Source organism: Giraffa tippelskirchi, chromosome 1 (genome assembly GCF_054371585.1).
Source record: "Giraffa tippelskirchi isolate mGirTip1 chromosome 1, T2T-mGirTip1v1.2.pri, whole genome shotgun sequence".
Taxonomy (NCBI): Eukaryota; Metazoa; Chordata; class Mammalia; order Artiodactyla; family Giraffidae; genus Giraffa; species Giraffa tippelskirchi.
This window is the reverse complement of record NC_137275.1, coordinates 169,572,845-169,585,252: the sequence shown is the minus strand read 5'-3', so window position 1 is coordinate 169,585,252 and position 12,408 is coordinate 169,572,845.

The following is a 12,408-nucleotide window of genomic DNA, read 5'->3' as shown; positions in this document are numbered from 1 at the left end:
AGGGCTGTGCTGGTATTCACAAGAAGAAGAAATTAATAGGGAAGATGAGATCATAGCAGGGAAAAAACTAGGAGGATTCAGAAGAAACAAGAAATTAGAGCAGGTGTGACCTGAAGAAACATAAATTTCTGGAGCACTCCAGACATACTGGGGAAAACACAGATTTCCAACAGCATGTGGGACTAATGTTGGAATAAATCTATTAGGATCACATAATCTCCAAGGATATGAAGACAACCAGACAACAAATTGATGAGTATCAAAGAGCTAAAGTTTGCAAATTATTCGTGTGTTTTTCTAAAAACAATAAAGCAGAATGCTCTTGTTCTCTGTATAGTATTACCCCTATTTACTTGCACTTAACATACTTAACTGATTGAAAAAGGCAAAGTAAGTGTTAGCTTGAGGGCAGTAAGAATGTGACCATGGGTATGTTGTACTGGGGAATATTATCCATCATAGGTTTCAATGCAGGAAAAAAATTTGAGATGATTCATTTCATGGAATTCACTGAGGGAGCCTGTCCTGATGATTCACCTGATATGCTGTTTGTAACTCCCCAGTTGAGGAAGGCTCAATCAAGGGCTGGCCCATACTTCCCTGAATGATGAGAGTAGAGAATCAAGGAAAAAAGATTGCTCCTTCAGTACCCTCACACCCAAACCAGTATGCTTATCCAAAACAGCCCCAAACATCTACGTTCCTTGTTATAGGCTGCACTCCTCAAATTCACATTGGGTGTTCAAGGCCTAACACCCAATACTTCTGAATGTGACTGTATCTGAAGATGTCTTTATGCTGGAACAAGAGTGACATTCTTAATGGTAAGGGTGGAAAGCGGAGAATGAGAGAATTCTGTACAAAGAGATCTTGTTGAAAAAGTAAATATAAGATCGGCAACAACAGTGTTTTTAAAGCTGCACTGAACTTGGGAAACTCCATGTTTTAATCAGGTGATTAGGTATCTCTTCATGGCTCTGCGGGTAAAGAATTGATCCAATATCACGTTAATATAAAGGTATACATGAAAGAGGAGCCTGGTAGGCTATAGTCCATGGGGTCGCAGAGTCAGACGCGACTTCACTTTCACTTTTCACTTTCATGCATTGGAGAAGGAAATGGCAACCCACTCCAGTGTTCTTGCCTGGAGAAACCCAGGGACGGGGGAGCCTGGTGGGCTGCCGTCTACAGGGTCGCACAGAGTCGGACACGACTGAAGCGACTTAGCAGCAGCAGCAGCAGCATACATGAAAGACATGTAGCTAGACAGCATACTAAAAAGCAGAGACATTATTTTTCCAACAAAGGTCCATCTAGTCAAAGCTATAGTTTTCCCAGTAGTCATGTAAGGATGTGAGAGTTGGACCATAAAGAAAGTTGAGCACTGAAGAATTGATGCTTTTGAACTGTGGTGTTGGAAAATACTCTTGAGGGTCCCTTGGACTGCAAGGAGATCAAACCAGTCAATCCTAAGAGAAATCAGTCCTAAACATTCATTGGAAGAACTGATGCTGAAGCTCCAATATTTTGGCCATCTGATGCGAAGAAATGACTCATTGGAAAAGACCCTGATGCTGGGAAAGGTTGAAGGCAGGAGGAGAAGGGGACAACAGAGGATAAGATGGTTGGATGGCATCACCAACTCGATGGACATGAGTTTGAGCAGGCTCTGGGAGTTGGTGATGGACAGGGAAGCCTGGCGTGCTGCAGTCCATGGGGTCGCAAAGAGTCAGACACAACTGAGCAACTGACATGAAAAACACAAGATACAAAGTGTCCGTTCTGATTATGGTACTGGCACAAAAACAGAAATACAGACCAAAGGAACAAGACAGAGAGCCCAGAGATAAACTCACACATCTATGGGTACCTTATTTTTGACAAAGGAGGCAAAAATATATAATGAGGCAAAAATAGCCTCTTCAATAAGTGGTGCTGGTAAAACTGGACAGCTACATGTAAAAGAAGGAAATGAGAACAGTTTCTAACACCATATGCAAAGATAAACTCAAAATGGATTAAAGACCTAAATGTAAGACCCGAAACTATAAAACTCTTAGAGGAAAACATAGGCAGAATACTCGATGACATAAATCAAAGCAAGATCCTCTATGACCCACCTTCTAGAGTAATGGAAATAAAAACAAAAATAAACAAGTGGGACCTAATTAAACTTAAAAGCTTTTGCAAAGCAAAGGAAACTATAAACAAGATGAAAAGACAGCCTTCAGAATGGGAGAAAATAATAGCAAATGAAGAAACTGACAAAGGATTAATTTCCAAAACATACAAGCAGCTCATTCAAGTCAATACCAGAAAAACAACCCAATCACAAAGTGGGAAAAAGACCTAAACAGACATTTCTCCAAAGAAGACATACAGATGGCTAACAAACACCTGAAAACATGCTCAACATCACTCATTATCAGAGAAATGCAAATTAAAACTACAATGAGCTATCACCTCACACCAGACATAATAGCCATCATCAAAAAATCTACAAACAATAAATACTGGAGAGGGTGTGGAGAAAAGGGATCCTCTTGCACTGTTGGTGGGAATGTAAATTGATAGAGCCACTATGGAAGGTGGTGTGGAGATTCCTAAAAATCTAGGAATAACACCACCATATGACCCAGCAATCCCACTCCTTGGCATATACCCGGAGGAAACAAAAATTGAAAATGACACATGTATCCCATTGTTCATTGCAGCACTATTTACAATAGCTAGAACATGGAAGCAACCTAGATGTCTGTCAAAAAATAAATGGATAAAGAAGCTGTCGTACATATACAATGGAATATTACTCAGCTATAAAAAGGAATACGTTTGAGTCAGTTCTAATGAGGCGGACGAACCTAGAGCCTATTATACAGAGTGAAGTAAGTCAGAAAGAGAAAGATAAATGTTGTACGCTGCTGCTGCTAAGTCCCTTCAGTCATGTCTGACTCTGTGCGACCCCATAGACGGCAGCCCACTAGGCTCCGCCATCCCTGGGATTCTCCAGGCAAGAATACTGGAGTGGGTTGCCATTTCCTTCTCCAGTGCATGAAAGGGAAAAGTGAAAGTGAAGTCGCTCAGTCGTGTCCGACTCTTAGCGACCCCATGGACTGAAGCCTGCCAGGCTCCTCCGTCCTTGGGATTTTCCAGGCAAAAGAGTACTGGAGTGGGGTGTCATTGCCTTCTCATATTGATGCATATATACGGAGTCAAGAAAGATGGTACTGATGAATTTATTTGCAGGGCAGCAATGGAGAAACAGATGTAGAGAACAGACTTAAGGACACAGTGGGGTAGGGGGAGTGCACAGGGAGGAAGGAGAGGGTGAGATGTATGGAGAGAATAACATGGAAACTTACATCACTATATGTAAAATAGATAGCCAATGGGAATTTGCTGTATGACTCAGGGAACTCAAACAGAGGCTCTGTATCAACCTAGAGGGGTGAAATGGGGAGGGAAAAGAGAGGGTGGTTCAAGAGGGAGGAGACATATGTGTACCTATGGCTGATTCATGCTGATATTTGGCAGAAAACAACAAAATTTTGTAAATCAATTATCCTTCAATTAAAAAAATAATTTTTTTAAAAAAGTGTCCATTCTGGGGGGAAAAGATTTTACTCACTGTGTTATGCTTGTGGTTACATCTCTTTAAAGAGATGACTAAGTTAAAATGCATCCAGTGAGGTGAGCCCTTATCCAATCTGGCTGATGTCTTTATAAGAGGAGGAAATTTGGTCACACAAAGAGACACCAGGGATATACACACACAAAAGAAAGATGTAGCAAGAAGATAGCCATCTTCAGGAGAGAGGAAAGAGGCCTCAGGAGGAACCAAACCTGCCAATATCCTGATCTCAATCAACCAGCCTCCAGAACTCAGGAAACAAATTTCTATTCTTTAAGCCACTCAATCTATGATCTTTTGTTGGAGCGGCCCTAGCACAGTAATATATTTCTCGGGGTGCAATATCTGATTTTTCTTTTTCTGACTCACTAGTATCTTTCTTCTGCTATTAAAGTCCATTCACCAAAAATCACCAAAACACAGTCTTGATCAAAAGAAGGTCAGTTTTACAAGGATGCAGTGTATAGCACAGGGAACTCCACTCAATATTTTGTGGCAGCTTGGATGGGACAGGGGTTTGGGGGACAATGGATACATGTATATGTATGGCTGAGTCGCTCTGCTGTGCACCTGCAACTATCACATTGTTAATTGGCTATGAAATCAAAGTGTTAGTTGCTCAGTCATGTCTGACTCTTTGTGACCCCATGGACTGTACCCACCAGGCTCCTCAGTTCATGCAATGTAAAATAAAAAGTTTTTTTAAAAAAAAGGTTAAGTTTATAAGTTTCCTGTAGCAAGAGGGAGCACACACATCTCAAACTAGGATAGTTAGAGAAAGGTATTTACAGGGTTTGGGAGCCTGGAATTTGTCATTCAGTAGTTTTAGGACAGGAGAAAACAAGCAAAGTCTTTGGTGGGGATCAGTAAAAATTTGCCAACTAGGTGAGTTATTGGTATAATCAGTGGTTTTCATCTTTAAAAGACACAAGTCCCTATACAGTTACCATTAAATCAAGTTTGTGACTTCTCTTGAACGTAGGGGTCTGAATGAACTGGTGTTAAGGGGATCAGAGCTTAGATAGTTTGTCTTGCAGTCATGGTTTGGTACAAGTTTCTCTGTTTTGCAAGTTATGGTACAGTTTTGTAAGCTGTGGTTTCTGTGTCATTTCTCACTACTCAGAACCTCTTTGTGCTTCCCTCAGTGATCTCAGATCAATCCAGAGAGCTAATACGGAAAAGTGAGCACAGTATCAGTGAAGACTGAGTATGCTTACTTTCTGGGTGATTCCAAAATTCTTTATTTATGAACCATCATAATCCTTAGATTAAAGAGAAAACTAAAATCTGAAAAACTAAAATGTTCAATGCAATTAACACAAATTTACTTTTTCATGTTAAAGTGAAAGTCACTCAGTCGTGTCCTACTCTTTGTGACCCCATGGACTATACAGTCCATGGAATTCTCCAGGCCAGAATACTGGAGTGGGTAGTCTTTCCCTTCTCCAGGGGATCTTCCCAACCCAGGGATCGAACCCAGGTCTCCCGCATTGCAGGCAGATTCTTTACCAGCTGAGCCACAAGGGAAGCCCTTTTCATGTTAACTGAGACCCAAATAGTGGGACTACGTTAGCAATTTAGCTCAAAAGTGGAAAACAGGGCTCTGGAGTCAGGTAGATCTTGATTCAATTCCCATCTCCATGGCTTGTCAGATTTAGGATCTTGGGCAAATACCCAGATGCTAAGCAGATTAGAGGATCATCAGACTCATCCAGCAGAATTTAGGAGAGAAGCAATTCTTGCCAGTGACTACAGTATGCAGCACTGAGTAGTTACTGGAAGAACCATCCTACAGAACCTCCATGTTTGTGTCAAGATGAAAAGTCTAAAGGTGCCATACACATAAATGCAAATACAGATATACAGAAACTGATCATGAATAGACATGACATCTATTGGTTAAGGGGCACGGGCAAGTTGATGTACAAGACACAGGATTTTAGTTTTGTTTTGGCTTGCTGGGTCTTCATTGTAGCTCAGGCTTCTCTAGTTTGGGCGTGCACGTTTAGTTGCCGTGAGGGATGTGAGATCTTAGTTCCTTTACCAGGGTTGAACCCATGTCCCCTGCATTGATTCTTAACCAATGAACCAGGTAAGTCCCAAGCCACAGTATCTTAAAGCAGAAGAAAAGTGGATGAGTCTGGAAGGGAACTTGAACTTAAGGGCATTTATGCAATATCTGGCTTCCAGTGGTAAAGAATCTGCCTACTGATGCAGGAGATGCAGGTTCTATCCCTGGGTCAGGAAGACATCCTGGAGGAAGAAATGACAACTCACTCCAGTATTCTTGCCTGAAATATGCCAAGGACAGAGGAGCCTGGCGGGTTATAGTCCATGGGGTCGCAACAAGTCAGACAGAACTGAGCATGCAAACTCATGCAATATCTACAAAACCCTGCCTTGGGCATGCAGTCTTAGGTAAGAGCCAATCTTGCAACATTGGTGAGAGTGCTTGTACCATTAGGCTGGGAAAGGATTTTAAGTGACTAAGTGTAAGGCTATCATAAGACTGGAGTACCCATCTCCATAAAGAGCATTCTTCTAGGAAAACTGCCTTATCTTTTTAAGAAGAATAATTAGAATCTTAACACATGGCATCCGGTCCCATCACTTCATGGCAAATAGATGGGGAAACAGTGGCAAACTTTATTTTGGGGGGCTCCAAAATCACTGCAGATGGTGACTGTAGCCATGAAATTAAAAGACGCTTACGCCTTGGAAGGAAAGTTATGACCAACCTAGACAGCATATTAAAAAGCAGACACATTACTTTGCCAACAAATGTCCATCTAGTCAAGACTATGATTTTTCCAGTAGTCATGTATGGATGTGAGAGTTGGATTATAAAGCTGAGCGCTGAAGAATTGATGCTTTTGAACTGTGGTGTTGGAGAAGACTCTTGAGAGTCCCTTGGACTGCAAGGAGATCCAACCAGTCCATCCTAAAGGAGATCAGTCCTGAGTGTTCATTGGAAGGACTGATGCTGAAGCTGAAACTCCAATACTTTGGCCACCTAATGCGAAGAGCTGACTCATTTGAAAAGACCCTGATGCTGGGAAAGATTGAGGGCGGGAGGAGAAGGGGATGACAGAGGATGAGATGGTTGGGTGGCATCACCGACTCGATGGACATGAGTTTGGGTAAACTCCAGGAGCTGGTGATGGACATGGAGGCCTGGCTGCTGCAGTCCATGGGGTCGCAAAGAGTTGGACACGAGTGAGCAACTGAACTGAACTGAACTGACAGAGCATTTGGGAATCTTTGAGTTCAAGGTTAGACATTTAATGTCATTATTCCTCATTTATACAGTCCTTAATTTGAAAGATAGAATCACAATGCATAACCTCCTGCATCATACCCTCTGAAGAAATTTTAAATAGAAAACAACTTCCCAGGGATCGAACCCAAGTCTCCTGCATTGCAGGAGGATTCTTTACCAGCTGAGCTACCAGGGAAGCCCTCCTTATCTTTAAGTGTAGGACTAAGATCAAATGATTTATAAAAATTTTTCCACCTCTGGACTTTCTTATTTTTACTTTTACTTTTTGTGATTGCCTGAATTGCAAACAGATGTATCTTCTAGACACAATATTTCAAGATCAGCAAGTCAACTATTATGTCCTTTGTTGTTGGTGACCAGTTAAGTTGTGTCTGACTCTTTTGTGACCTCATGGACTGTAGACTGCCAGGCTCCTCTGTCCAAGGGATCTCCCAGGCAAGAATACTGGGGTGGGCTGCCATTTCCTTCTCCAGGGGATCTTCCAGGGATGGAGCCCATGTCTTCTGCATTGGTGGGGGGTGGTTGGGGTGGGGGGTTTTCTTTACCATTGAGCCATCAGGGAAGCTCATTATGTTCTACATTCTCTTTTATTCTCTAGGTTTGACTCATGGTAGACAATTTAAAATGAAATTTTAAAGATAAGGAAGTTAAATTTCAGAGAAGAAGACAAGAACTTAGTACTTATTAAATGAATAATACAACTAGTATTTTCTGTATATTATCTTGACATCTGCAAACCCACTTTGCTTGGTAGCCAACAGTACTCTCATTTTAGAGATGAAGAAACAGGCTCAGAGAGTTTAAGTGACTTACCTGAAGTCATTCACTGAATTTGCAGCTAATCCAAGACTTGAAACAACTCTCCTTGAAAATGAATGCATTTTTCTCTATGCCATATTGTGTAAAACATATGGCCCTCTATTAGTAAAAGGGGAAGTCAGAATATTTTGTACTCTTTTGACTTTTTTCTGAGAATGTCTTGCCCTATTTGAAATTTCTAAGAATGTCTACAGTGACAATTTCTTTTAAAAAATAACTATATTTAAAATATTCTGTATTTCTGAATCACAGGGAATGATTCTATCAATGATACATAAACTGACATTTCAGACCTCTTGATATAAATGATATAAACAAGCATTTCAGAAACAGTCAGCTCTATAAATCACAAAATAAATCTTTATATAAGTGCTTATATTTCCTTGATTTGCAAGGTCAAGCCTCTGTTTGGGAAGCAATTATTTGACTTCAGAATCCAAATAATATTGATCATACCTCAGTGACATCCACAATTAGCCAGAAGTAATTCTCTTTGCCTGAAATCTGAAAGATCATTGTACGACTATTTCAGAACTACTCATTATATATGCACATACAATGTAACTTGTATGTATAATTTTTATGTATATATAAGATATACATTAATTATATACAGAGAGGGAGAAAATATGTATTAAGAAATGTGTATTTGATCTCCCTCCTCCTTTCCTGGCACACAGTTCCTTAAAACCCTTGTAAACTCTGAAGTGGTAAGTGTCTTTTTTGTATGCTAACAACATGACTAACAGCTGGGGGATCTTGGAAAGCCTCCGGATGAACGGATGAACGCTGTTTAACTAGGGAAACAAGCCTGTGATTAGAGGGTTGGAACTTTCAGTCCCACCTGGGAGGAAGGAGGGACTGGAGGTGAGTTAACCACCTATGACCAATGATTTAATCAACCATGTCTGTGTAATGAGGCCTCCATTAAGAAGCCCTAAGGGAAGGGGTTTGGAGAACTCCTGGGTTAGTGAACATGTGGCGAGCACCACACTCAGAGAGGCAGGGACTCCGCACCCCCACCCACCCCACCTCATTCTTGTTCCCACACTTGGCCTTATGTAGCTCTTCCACTTGGCTGTAAACCATTTTCCCAAGTTCTGTGAGCCATTTTAGCAAATTATCACACTCAAGATGGGGCAGGAGGTCATGAGTGTATCTGAATCATAACTAGCAGGTCAGAAGCACGCTGGGCTTGTGCCTGGCCTCTGAAGAGTGGCCACGGGCAGTCGTGTGCGATATTACTGCTAACCCCAGGTAGAGAGTGTCAGAACTGACTGAATTACAGGACGCTGGTTGGCCTCCAGGAAGCTGGAGAATTGTTGGTGTGGGGGAATTACACACATTGGTGTCAGAGTGTGAACAGTAAACAGATTCTCTTTTTTGGCCTCCACTGAGGCTACCCCCAGTTTTGCTAACATAAAACAGTCCATAAGAGCCAGCGGTTGAAACACATTGACCGTGTGTCATCTACTCACTGAAAAGGTGCTTACGAGGTGGCTGGCGCTCTGCCCGAGCTGGAAGTGGCGGCCTGGGCTCCGGTGCCCCAGGGCAGGGGATATGAAGGCAAGGAAGCCAGCAGCCTTCCTTCGTGGGACTCGCCCTCGGAAATATGACAACAGCAGAGATGCTCGCTGCCCCAGGGGCAGAGGGCGCGGCAGAGCACAAGACAGTGGCGAGAGGCCTTCTGCTCCAGGTGCCAAAGCCACAGCTTCCCCAAAACGCCAACCTGGTGCTGCAGGTAGTGGGGAGAAACCTCCTCGCCCAGATCTCGAGAGATTACCCGGGTCAGGTGGGAGGGGGCGGACCAGCAAGATGAGGGCAATGGGGAGGGGCCTCCAGAGACCCGCCCCGCGCTGCCTCGATCCAGCCCCCTTAGTTGTGCTTCTGCCCACGGTCCCCTTCAACGACAGGTAGTCAGTGGTGGCCCGCGCGGACCCCATACTAGTCTGGAGGGGAGAACCCTGTGGAGACACCCCTGGACCAGCTACTGAATTCATCGGGAAAATCGGATTTACAAGTATAGGTTGGGTTATCAACCAGGTGGTAGCAGACATCCAAGCACCTAGCCTTGCGTGTGTGGCCAAAGAAATGTAGATTTTCAAAGTAAACAGAGAAACATTTGAAGGACGGGGAAGGAAGTTATGGGCGCAAGTAAAGGTCCAAGCACCCATGGGAGGTTAGAATTCAAGCCTCTTCCATTCCTGCAGCTTCACCTGCTGCTAAAGATGGAAATAGAGGGAAATCTGATTTGCTTTCCATTTTTACAAAAAGTACTAAACATGTACCTAAATGTTTATGGCTTTTCATAATTGCCAAAAACGGAAAACAACCCAAACATTCAGCAACAAACTGTGTTACATTCATAAAATGGAAGTTTAAAAAAGGATACATGCAACAAATTTGAATAACCTCAGAGATATTATGCTGAATGAAAGAAGTTTGTCTCAAAAGATTATATGCTGAATGATTCCATTTATATGCCTTTCTGGAAAAGACAGCAGGGATGGGGAACAGATCAGTAACTGACAGTCACTGGAATAATTGACAGCGGGTGGAGTAGCTGGAGGGTATGACTATAAAAGGATAGCCATGAAGTTATTTGGGGCAGGGAGCTATTCTGTATCCTGATTGTGGTGGTTATGCAAATATACACACTGTTAAAATTCATAGAACTCTACATAGAAAAGGGGAAAGACTCAACTTGACTGCATAACTTTTTTAAAGCACTTACTCTATGCCAGGCACTATGTTATATGAGGCAAAAGCAATGTGCTCAATGAGATAAGGAGTGAAGATAAACACAAAGTAACTATGGCACAAACATATTTGACACATGATAACTGAAAAGTAAAAAGAGCAAATGTTATAAGAAATTAAAGGAGACTTTAATACTTTAGTACCCCCAAAACAGAGACTCAAACTTCTCCTTGAAAATCCCGGCAGTAGTAGTGGAAATGGAAAGGAAAGCACAGATTTGAGAGACATCATTTTAAAGTTAGGATTCACAAGGGTTGTAAATTAGATGTAAGGGATAAAGGAACAGGGAAGAAAGAACAAATACAGGTTTCAAAGTTCTAAAAGGACGAAATACACATAGTGATGATTTTATTATTATCCAACAATTGCATTTAAATATTAGTTTGCTTTAGTCAATATTTTTAAGTGAAACCAATTTTTCTCTACTTAAAAAAGTACATGTAGGGCAATAAAAAATGTTTGGGAACAGGCCATCACAACTTCAAATTAAAAACTTAAAAGTATTTTAAGCAACAGCATGAGGTAACCCAAAAGATCAAAATTATAGACAATCCCTCAGATCACAATTGGGCTTCCCAGATGGCACAGTGGTTAAGAATCCTTCTGCCAATGTAGGAGACACAAGGTTTGATCCTTGGGTTAGGAAGATCTCCTGGAGCAGAAAAGGGCAACCTGCTCTAGTATCCTTTCCAGGAAAATCCCATGGACAGAGGAGCCTGGCAGGCTGCAGTCCATGGGATCACAAAGAGTCAGACTTGACTGAGCACACACAGATCACAGTTTAAAACTCCTTACCGGTGTTGAAATGAGGAAAGAATTTTCATGGATTTTATAAAATACAGAACAAGAAAATAGTATAAATTGAAACAATCTTCAAAAACAAGTATTGGTGGCTTTTCTCAGAATAAAGAAATTATGTTGAAAGAGAAATAAAAATGACATATAGAGAATAAAGCTTGTTACACAACTTGCAGAAAAAGGAAAATCTGATAGTACTGGATGTATACTGTTAGTATTAAACCACAATTATATGAAGCAGAAGAGACCCACAAACTAACTTGAACACTATGAGATTTTTCCTAATGGTGTGAATTTATGTGAAATCATTACTAACACAGCAATAAAAATATATGCAAGCCATTAAAATAAGAAATGCGCATCAACAAAAAAATGAACAAGTGAAACTGACCTTTTATTCTTATTCACTTGCAGTCATTACAAGTTTACTGGGCTCTTGGTTCAAAGGAAACATAACAGACCATAGTTTCATTCTCAGGATTCCTCAGTGGATATAATGACAATGCTGTTAGACAAGTACTAAGTACTGGTCCTCTGGTCCTCTGCTGGTTAGGAACCAGTGAGCACAACAGGAGGTGGGTGGTGGGCAAGGTAGCAAAGCTTCACCTGCGGCTCCTCATCACTCCCCATCTCTGACATTACTGCTTGAATCCTATCTGCCCCCAACCCTCCCTGTCTATCTGTGGAAAAGCTGTCTTCCACAAAATTAGTTCCTGGTGCAAAAAAAGTTGAGGCCACTGCTTTACCATATATCATTGACCCTGGGAGACCAAATTCTTTAAGCTTTGACCTTATGGCAGAAACATACAATGTTGCAAAACTTACCCATTTAAATAGGGTGCTTCCATTTTGAAGGCATATATAAGAGCAAAACAGAACTAGACATGGAACAACAGACTGGTTCAAAATTGGGAAAGGAGTACATCAAGGCTATATACTGTCACCTTGTTTCTTTAACTGAAGAGTCAGTTCAGTTCAGTCACTCAGTCGTGTCCGACTCTCTGCGACCCCATGAATTGCAGCACGCCAGGCCTCTCTGTCCATCACCAACTCCCGGAGTCTACCCAAACCCATGTCCATCGAGTCGATGATGCCATCCAACCATATCATCCTCTGTTGT